Raw genomic sequence first — 11776 nt, forward strand, 5'->3', positions numbered from 1 at the left:
TGTATTTCTGTTGTAATAAAACAAAGAAGCTACCTGAAAAGCTGTGTTTTCCATTTCATATCGGGTTCTGCTTGATTCATGGTGCAGATGTTGTTTATGGGGAGGGATTTGTCTCAAAATTATTTGTGAAACCAATACCATGATGCACAAATATTCCATGACTTACAAATGTATTTCCATGATTTACAAATGTGTTTTGCATTCTACAAACACAAATTATTTACTTGTGACTTTTGTAAATATGAATTCATAATTGTTGTAAAAAAATATTATAATTATACTTGTGTGTGAATCTATCATAAAATATCATTTGTAAATCATCAATTCTGCGTGTGAATTGTTGAATCTGCATTTGTGAGTACACCAACACACGCATTCAGTTTTGAGACTTCACACTCTTTGGGTGAGATTCACTCACAAGTCACAAATACCTGCAGATCCACACGTGTGCTTGGACTGCCCCTTGGACTGCCCATAACCCCATGGCAATTACAGCCAGGTGGGCACTGCCACTAATCCCTTAGATAGGAGAGATTTCAGAAAAAAAGAGGCATTTGTGGGTGAAAAATGGGAAGATGAATATTTTACATAATTCAAGGGCGCTGAATCTGAATAACATCGTTCCCAAACAAATGTTATTGTTTTCAACCTTCTAATTTGCATTAAAGAAATCGCTGCCAATGTTGAACAATTTCTTCAATAACTCTATAACAAGGCAAGCAAAACTGAAAAATAAAGTGTCTATATCTATGTTCTGAGGGTCAGACAATGTATGTGTGTAAGGTGTTTTAATGTAATTTGTGGTATGCCTATTCTAAAAAAAGAAAAAAAGAAAAGAAAAGCCAATTTTACATCAAGGTGCCCAGATGTCCCTAGTGCCCAGCTATCCTGTTATCCCTGCATCATACCACAAACACCCGTTACACACGTTAACTTTAAGATGAGGGCAAAGTAACTACAATTTAATTTGACAGCTTCAGTCCATGTACTGTAGGACTTTCTTCAGTGCAAATTTCTACGTTATCAAATAAAACAGATAAGGCAGGTGAGGATCAAAATGTACTAAATTATGTACCTGAGAACATTTGAGGTGAGAACAGCTGATGCAGTAACATGCATGCTTCAGCAGTAACAGACAGAGGTCATCAACATGTCCGTACACGGACAAACGTGTCCGTGGCAAGACGTGTATGTCCGTGGCACATTTTATAAAAGTCAACGGCATGTGAGGGACCACAGTGAGAAAATGGTGCAGGAAAAGAGCAAAAACAGAAGGCATGTCATCTGTTCAGAAGGAGCCATTTGCTACCAAGGCAAAGGAGGGCAGAACTGGACGAGTAAAGCTGGTGTCGTTAGCTGAGAGACAGTGTTTCAAAGTGTCCATTAATGACAATAACAACTATAATAACACTCAATCAGACTGGTTCCTTCTCCAACCTAAAAGTTAGCTCACCTCTGATCAAAGTTAGGTGCCTTCGCATTAAACTATTGTGACACTGCATTCAATTAAAATCCTGGCATGCCCTTCAAATCAATCATCATGTAGGCCTACATATTATACATCATATGGTTAATAGAGATTGCTGGCTTTTCAAAAGACTCCATTAAGGTGATCGGGTATTCTCTGTTCATGAGAAAGTCCATGGCATGCACACGTAACAATGGAAAAACACACCCTACAAGCTACACTTGATTTGTTTTGATTTATTAGACATAATAATTACATGTTAAATGCTTCTCACGGAAACGTCAAGGATACATGATGAGTGATTAATGAAGGGCATGCCAGGATTTTAATTGAATGCAGTGTCACAATAGTTTAATGCGAAGGCACCTAACTTTGATCAGAGGTGAGCTAACTTTTAGGTTGGAGGAGGTCCTAGGCTGTGGATGGAGGGTTTTGGTTTATTACACATAATAATGACATGTTAAATGCTTCTCACGGAAACATCAAGGATAAAATGCTAATGGCACACTGCAACAAGGAAACTTGAGAGACAAAAAAGATATGAACATGATGAGTGATTTATGAAGGGCATGCCAGGATTTTAATTGAATGCAGTGTCACAATAATTTAATGCAAAGGCACCTAACTTTGATCAGAGGTGAGTTAACTTCTAGGTTGGAGGAGGTCCTAGGCTGTGGATGGAGGGTTACCATGGATTATGATTGTGAGTGTTATAGACACTTTGAAACATTGTCTCTCAACTAACGACAACCAGCTTTACTTGTCCAGTTCTGCCCTCCTTTGTCGTGGTAGCAAATAGCTCCTTCTGAACTCAGGGGTCATCAACATGTTCGTGGCAAATATATATATATATATATATATATATGCACACACACACACACACACACACACACACACACACACACACACACACACACACACACACACACACACACACACACACACACACACACACACACACACACACACTTATTTTCCATTATAATGTAAAAACATATTCTAAAATACACAATTGAATCTTTAAAAAAATGTGTTTGAATAATTTGTGTGACTCATGAAGTATGATTGTGCAAGAAGGCGGTATAAATTAAGGTATAGCCAACTACGCCACCTAGGGGACTGCACCCTAGGAAATAGTGTTTAGAATCTAATTACATTAAACCACCTGAAGACAAGGATATCACTCCCCACAAGGTTCGTAAATAATAAAGGCAGATACAGTATGTGGATCAATGCAAATGGTACTCAGTTTTATTCTCACACACACACACACACACACACACACACACACACACACACACACACACACACACACACACACACACACACACACACACACACACACACACACACACACACACACACACACACACACACACATATGCCAAGAAAATGCAATACCAGGTCAGAGTATTTAATAATGATGCAGCCACAGGCTAAGATGTATCACTGTAAGTAAGATCAATTTACTTCTACAGGGCTCAGTGCCGAGGCTTACCAAGGGACAGGGGGGACTGGCCAACCAGCCCAAGGCAGTGGGGTAACCGTCTTCCATGCCGACATCTCGCCACTCCGACTAGTGGCTTCCGCGTGCGGTTAGGGTTAGGGTGAGGGTTAGGTATAGGGTTCGTTAACGTCGGAAAGGCGACATGTCGGAAAGCCGCCATGTAACCGGCAGTGGCACCCCAAGCCACAGCACACAAAAATGAATAGGGTAAAATAATCTAAATATCACACAAAAAGGAATGGGGATACCACCACCACTGGAGCGGGCGTTGCCTGGTCCGGACTTGGGGCCTCAGCAATAGAACCCTAGGCAAAGAGAGAACAATAGTGAGGACCAGTATAATTAGGCTAGTTAAAATACATTTCACAGTAGTCAGTGTATGACCGGGGGTTTCACGCAACATAATCAGTAAAAATAAGCCCAACACCAGGGCTGACAGTCAGGGGGTGAAATGCCCGAGGCAAAGCAGCAGCGCTGGGTTTCCTCCTCACCAAGCCCTGGAAACACAAGCAGCAGTGTGTTAGCCTACTATTAAATAGTACTTAAAAATCAACGACGCAACAGGAGAGAGAGAGATTTAAAACATACCGCGTCAAGGCAAAACACACAGTTAGTGCCTGCGGACACATTTTGCGTGGTGCAGTGACACATCCACCGCCAGGGGTAGACAACCCGAGGGGGGAGTGCTCTCGTGGAGAGACAGACACTTGGATAGTTGCACAAGACTAAAATTACATAAAAAAACGATCAATTTCATGACCATAACATAACTAAATCAACAAGAAACATACCTGTGCTGATGCATGGTGGACAAACAAACAAAACTGAAGCCCAACGGGCCAGCTTTGTTTGAGGAATTTACATGTCATTGAGGACACGCACACACCGGTGACAAGCGTGGCAACGGCACTGAAGCCCAACGGGCCAGCATTAGAACCCGGTCAGTGAGGACATGCACATAAATGAGGAGACAGCTAACACGGGCAGAGTGTGTGCTGCTTATGTACAGTAGGCTACTGCAGGTAATCAGCCCACTGATTAGTATGAGGAGGATGGGCCATGGGCAGTGTGGGAGGTGTTGTGTATTTGTATTATGGACATTATTATTGAACAGAAACCATATGAAGATGTTTTACCCAGTCTAGCTGTTGCCATCTTTGCTGGGCCTGGCACCTAAAATATACCACAGAGACAACACTCATCCTGCTACAATTGCATCATATGAGACAACAAGATTCCCTGAAAATGTAAAAACCTCTGTTCAATCCTTTGTGGGATACTAATATATATATATATATATATATATATGTTTTAAGACAATGGATTAATGGAGTGTATGAGGTGTGTCAGACAATGAAACAATTAAAGTCAACGGTAATGTGAATGACCACAGTGAAAAATGGTGCAGGAAAGGAGCAAAAACAGAAGGCATGTCATGTGTTGAGAAGGAGCACCGAGGCAAAGGAGGGCAGAACTGGAAGTAAAGTTGATTTATGTCAGTTGAGAGAAAGCGTTTCAAAGTGTCCAATAATCAAATAATCAAGGTTTTATACTCCATGATGTCATGCACTGTATATACAGTTACTAAACCCATTAACAGGACCGTTGGATGTCACATATCATTTTAGGGTGATTTGTTATGGTTTATTATTAGTGTTACTAAAGTTACAAGGTGCTACAAGTTAGTTTTTAGGAATTTTAAACAGCTACAGTTTTTTTCCTCCTGCTATTGTTGTGACTTCAAGATGTTCAGATTAAAATGTTTTACATGAATATACCTTCCTGTGTGTCTGGTGGTATCCCACACTGTGTGTTTGAATTACAGTATGTATATAACATAATGTACATTTGTATAGCATGTTATACATGTAGCCTGGCCTTAGATCACTAGAATATGTCACTGGTTCTCTTAACATGGGGTCTGGGGACCATGCAGGAGTCCAAATGGACCCTGATGGGTCTCTGAGGGTGAACATGTACAGTGTACAGAGAGAGTTTTAATTTAACTCTCAGGGTTAAATTAAAACCCTTTAACTGTCAGAGTTACTGATGATTTTACAGTGTATATTTGGGTCTCAGAGATGGGGGGGGGCATAAAATGAGGGGGGGCTTTTGGCCTAATTGCACATCAAATTGGGGGTAATTGAAAAGGAAAAGGTTGAGAATCACTGGAACAGTCATAGATCAATATTTGTTTTTCACTGTTCATTTGGACCCGTAGCCTTCGAGAGGAGTATTTTGGACACATTTATATACCTAGGCTATTGTATCTGTGAAACTAAACATTTCTGTATGTTCAGTTTCACCAGAAGTTGTTTGGTTTCCAGTGCTAATAAAACAGCCTGTTTGGGGATCACATTGACAAACTTTGTGTAAAGCTGCTGATCTGTCAAGTTTTAAGCCAAATGTATCACAAACTTGACTAGTAGCCAACTGTTATTGAATAGAAAGCAATATTTATTTGCTGTTATTTGCTGTTATGTGCTGCTTTATTTTGAACATTCATAAAAACTGGACTGAATGTTATGGTCACAGTTTAAAATAAATCTGCTCTGGACGGTAATAATTCAGAAGAATCAGAATCAACTTTATTGTCACATCACAGGTTTACAGGTGAAAAGAAGTGGGTGATTATAATTTTTACATTTTTTTGTAGCCTGCTTAAAGGAGAGGTAGATATACTGTAGAGTAAGCAGGATGGAAAAAAAAGGATAGGAACAGATCCAATAATCAAAACGATGCATACAAATAGCAAATTGCTATTATTTTGAATTATTCTTTAAAAAGATGGTTTATCATTTATTCATCACATCATATGCTAGCTATGGTAAAGGGTGTACTTGGATTTAGAAGTCGGGGAAATTGGGTCCTGACGCCCAAAAAGTTTGAGAACCCCACTGATCTACTTACTGTATATCTCTGCTGTTGGGCAGAAACCAGCCCAACTCCAAAATGTTCATTTTTCACGAAATAACAAAAACAAAACAAAAAGTGGAGTTAGGAGGTTTTGTTCATCATTGATAAGAACAGCTGAATGGACCTCCAAGCTCACAATGAGGTTGGAGGTCAAAAGGGGGTGGAGCCTGGAGTCAGCAAAACCAGCTAACTCCACCCCCCTTTGGTGGACTTAGCTGGTTTAGCAGAAAGTTAGCTGGTTTTGTTAGAAGCGCTTTTTAATACTTTTCATTGGTTCCATAATTTTTTTTTTTACCAACACACAGACTTAAAGGGTGTTCAATAGCACTGATTTATGGGGGAAAAAATGCAAAAGTGTCAAAATGGAGTTAGCTGGTTTCTGCCCGACAGCAACGATATCATATGTGCTACAACAATAACATAGCTCATGTTATTTGCCTGATTAATGCATCTTTAGCCTCTAAGAGAGATGTGCAATTAAGCACTTCCTGTACGGTATTCGTGTCGAGATACCAAAACCCAAGACACTCAAGAATGTTACTCTTGTGTATTTATGATACGATGAACAATAAAAACATCTTGAATCATTCATACATGACCTACATCATCGAAAATAATAAAGTTCACTGTATGATCTTAAACAGAAATGATTTAGATTCTTTGTGTAGAAAAAAAAATCCTCAGTGTTAATTTATCCTCTCACTGTACAATACATTTCTGTGTAGGCTACTTGATAAAGTTAATTGTTGCTCCCAAGCAATGGAAGAGTCTCTTCCTCCCTGTGGCTGTCTCGTTTTGGGCACCAAGCTCATAATCATCACTCAAACAGATCATTAAATCATTAGCCAGGAATTTAATTGGGGTGAAGTATTGAGGTATAGAAAGAGCTGTCTCTTTCTTTTGGTGATAGGATTCTCAAGGGAGTTGCCATAGAGACCGCCAAACAGAAACCCTTGGTCCTCTGCAGGACCATTGGAGTAGCACCAGTATGTACGGACTTTAGCCTCGTTGACATGGCGACGATACTCACAGACGTCATGATAGCATGTAAAAAATAACCAGGTATAGGAAACTGATTCACAATGCCTAATAGTATAGTCTTCTGTTTTCACCTCAGTGCGTAATAACATTGGCTTGTAGGGTTCGTGGCAAGAGTAATCACCTGTATGTAGGTTTTTCTGAGCCAGTTACTGGCAGAATGTAGGGCTACCACTATATGTCTCACATTGCTGGAAGACTCCACCAAAACTGAGGTTTGTGGCTGCCCCCGCACAAGACTTGTCATCGACGTTAGCCTGAAAGTTAAAGTTTGGCGAGTCAACGTCGACACAGCCAGGGTGGGTGTTGACTGTATGGTAGCGCTTTATGGCCTGTTGCAGATAGAGAGCCACCTTGTTAACGGTGGGCTCTGGCAGATCGGGAAACGTGTTGGTGTTTATGACATAGTGTAGTGGCAGCCCAGACCGGTCAATAGCAATAAGGTTATTTCTGGTGCTCTCTTGCCACAGGTCAAGACTCATGTTAGGGTAGAAGGGTGCACCTCCGTGGCCCTCGATGAAGGAAGAAGTGACGCTATCTTCATAATTGCTCTGCTCTGACGAGTTATGTTTGAACCCAATATCTACACTAATTGAAAACAATTGAGAAAACTTAAAGCCAGCCTTGACAGAAGTCATTGTGGAGTCACTGCTTGAGACATAGGACGACTTGATGTAGTCGTCTTTAACTAAGGTAGCCCCAGCATCAACACTAGTTACCACATGGGTTCCATAGTCGGCCACTATCTTCTCTGACAGGTAAGTGGCTTGTCTGGCTTGGTTATTTGCAATGGCGTCTGCAACGTTCTCTACTTGTCGAACAAAGTGGGCATCCAGAGTGAAATCAGGATAAGCTTTAACTGTGTAAATGTTGTTCCGTATCTAGGAAAATGAGAGAAAGGGAAAATGTGTATAAGTAAGTACATCATTTCTCACATTTGCAAGACCACGAAAAAAAGAAAAAGAAAAAAGAACATATTAAGGGAACTCACTTGTACTCTGCATGTGTCAGAGCGGTCTTTGACATGGTTGGTTTTCACCCTCTTATGTTCAGCAGAGAATTTAGCAGTCACTCCCACATCGGCACCTGTTAGACATAAGATTAATATAAAAGGTTACCTAATACCTATCATTAATGAAATAACAAAAACTAGAAGGCGAGAGGGAATGCTGTCAGACGGGCAGTTTGTGGGTCGCAGGCAACTGACTGTATCTGACAGTGGAGGGAGCAGTGGTGGAAAAGTACTCAAATTCTTTACTTAAGTAAAAGTACCAATACTGCAATATAAAAATACTCTGTTACAAGTAAAAGTCAAGAATTAAAAATGTACTTGAGTAAAAGTACAAAAGTATTGGCATCAAAATGTACTTAAAGTACCAAAAGTAAAAGTACTAAATATTTGAAAATAGCAGATCTACAAGCTCACAACGCGTCGCAATGCGGCGCGTTGTGAGCTTGTAGATCGGCTATTTTCAAACAGCCTATGTATAAAATATGTATAAAATAGGTCTAAAGTGGTTAATGTATGTTTCATTATATACTAATTTACATCTGAAAAGTAACTAGTAACTAAAGTTCTCAAATAATTGTAGTGGAGTAAAAGTACAATATTTGCCTCTGAGATGTAGTGGAGTAGAAGTAAAAGTATTGGAAATTGGAAATACTCAAGTAAAGTACAAATACCTCAAAATTGTACTTAAGTACAATACTTAAGTAAATGTACTTAGTTACTTTCCACCACTGCGGATGCGGCAAAGGGAAACGACTCACGAGTACAGGCTACTAATCCTACATACTTACTGCTAGTAACTCCATTCATACTTTAAAATGTTCATCTTACTGTGGACATGTTTGCCTGAAAAGGAATCTTTGAAATGTTGCATAGTTTAAGAATTGTACTCCTTTAAAAGTTCAGAGATTTATAATGGAGGCGGATGGAAGGTTTTGGGACCTAAAAAAAACACTTTCACCTAGAAACTCCTTTCACAGTTCAAAAAAACCACCTTACTGTGGACATGCATCCTTGAGATGTTTTACTTTGAAATGATTTGTAGTTTTTGAAATATTTGACTTTAAGCGCCCCATGCATTGTCAATGGCAATGGATATTTAAAGGGAAAAGGGTACAACATTTGATAGGCTAAGTTGACAAAACAAGTCAGAACCTCTGTGGTGCAATGGTTTAGATACAGGACTTGCAACCAGAAGGTTACCGGTTCAAATCCAACTAGGACAGATTTCCAACTATTACCTGACTCTTGCACCTTTATCTGATCTTTCAGTGAAGAGCGTGCAAGAGACCATAGTAAGTATGTAGCATGGTGGAGCAGTGGTTAAGATTCAGGCTTTGCATACTGAAGGTCCTGAGTTTAAATCCCGCAAGGACATCTTTCTAACTTTTACTTGGGGCTTTTACCTTTATCTAATCTTTGAGGAAATTCCACGCAAGTCAATAACATAACAAAATTTGATAGGCTAAGTTGACAACACAGGTTAGGACCTCTGTGGTGCAGTGGTTTAGATACAGGACTTGCAACCAGAAGGTTCCCGGTTCAAATCCAATCGGCGCACTTTTCAAACTTTTACCCGACTCTTGCACCTTTATCTGATCTTTCACTGAAGAGCGTGCAAGAGACCACAGAAAGTATGAACATCAAATTTCTTTTTTGGGCCTTGAGTCCCAAGACTCAAGACCCAAAAGAGTCTTGAGTCGAACGCATTAGATCCAAGTAGACATCAAATTTCTCTTTTGGGCCTTGAGTCTTGGGACTCAAGGCCCAAAAGTACCCAAAAGTACCAAAAGTAAAAGTACTAAAATGTTTGAAAATAGCAGATCTACAAGCTCACAACGCGTTGCATCGCGACGCGTTGTGAGCTTGTAGATCGGCTATTTTCAAATAGCCTAGGTATAAAATAGGGCTAAAGTGGTTAATGTATGTTTCATAATGTAATAATTTATATCTGCAAAGTAACTAGTAACTAAAGTTATCAAATAATTGTAGTGGAGTAAAAATACAATATTTGCCTCTGAGATGTAGTGGAGTAGAAGTAAAAGTATTGGTAATTGGAAATACTCAAGTAAAGTAGAAATATCTCAAAATTGTACTTAAGTACAGTACTTGAGTAAATGTACTTAGTTACTTTACACCACTGGGAGGGAGGGATATGGGATCAAACTTATGCAAGGATACATGACACAGTGAAGGGACAGCAGGTGTGTGAGCTGACCTGAGGGTTGTGATTTTATCAATAAAAAATGTTTAAAAAACTCTCGCAGAGCGTGGGTGAAGGCACAAAAGAGGGTAAAGTGTGAGGATTTATGAGGGAATTAAACACATTCAAAATAACTTGGGCTTTATGGCAATTGTTTTAGACTAGGGTGGGGAGATGTGTGTTTTGGCACGTTTGACGGCTTTCTAGTAATTGGACAGGCGGCCTCGTAGGATCTCTAGTGAGACATGCAGTTTATTATTCCGCCATTTTCTCTCTGCTTGCCTACGTGCGCGTCTGAGAGAGCGGGCTGAGTCGTTGAGCCATGGCTCAGAAAGTGCTTTGGTGCGTGAGATCTTGAGGGGGGCAACAGAGTTCAGGATATCAGTACATGTGAGGTTGAACCTATAGAAACCCTCATAAAAGCCTCATAAATCCTTGCACTTTCAAACTGGTCAAATGAGTACCTCTGCACTGAGAGCACCGATGTTAACAAGGGCGTGGAGCTATGAGCCGTTAAAAATGGCAGAGAATTGTGATGGAGTTGTGTGGTTAATCGCACGTGAGTAGCGTGCGGGGGCAGAAGAAATAAGCTCTGTGCAGGGAATAGAAACCGAGAATAAAATGGGAATGTGGTCGGAGATGGTTTTAGATAAGGGGCACAATACAATGGGGGAAACGGATAGTCCATAGGGACAGAACAAGGTCCAGTGTATGGCCCTTTATATGAGTCGGGACAGTGACGGACTGGGTGACTAACCAGAACAGCTGGGCTACCGGAGTCCACAGTTAAAAGGACTAACCCCTTCCCTCAAAAAGTGCAGTTCGCTGGGCTCTTTTTACAGCCCTGAAAATTCACCTTTCAGGAGGCCAAGAAAGGAGGTAGTACTATTTTCCTGTTAGACAGACGACCCCCCCTGTTCTTGTACATATAGTTTTTTATTTCCCCCTTTTTTATTTTTTTGTTGTACATAATGTTATCTTTTTCAGTTGTTTTGTATTGATATTTGAACTCTGGTGCCACTATATATGTCTATGAATTGAATATCAAGGACCTCGTTGGAAACAAGACTGCAAGGACTTTTATGAACATACCTTTTAGACAAAGTAACTGTGCTGTTTTACATTTTTGCCTAATAAAATATTCAAACAATCAATCAATCAGGTTAAAACAATCCAAGAGATTTAGGACGTCTTTGACTAAAGGTTTTGACTCGCAACATACATGAACATTAAACTCGTCTGATAAAAGTATGTGGGGGGGCGGGTATATCACTGCACAAAAAAAAGGGTGACAGATTCAATTCGAAAGACTGCAGTTGGAAGCTGGAGTAGCTGGGATAAGGCACGTCTCAGGGGGCAGAGGAGAGTTTTATGCAAGGGATAATGCATGGGGAGGTAGTCATTATTGAAATTTAAAGCCCGACAGGGCGATTAACCACCGAGGCGAAGCCGAGGTGGTTAATCGCCCTGAAACACTGCTACACCAGTGGGGCTACACCAGTGGGTCTAAAATTGGGGTCCAGGGACCCTCATGGTTCCTTGAGGGTGTTCCAAATGTCCTCTTGCGGGTGTGTAACTCTGAGAGTGTACAAATGGACCCGTAAGGGTCCATTTGGTTCCATCCCTTCCTGAACT

This window comes from Gymnoscopelus microlampas (assembly GCF_963454915.1).
Source record: "Gymnoscopelus microlampas genome assembly, chromosome: 1".
Taxonomy (NCBI): Eukaryota; Metazoa; Chordata; class Actinopteri; order Myctophiformes; family Myctophidae; genus Gymnoscopelus; species Gymnoscopelus microlampas.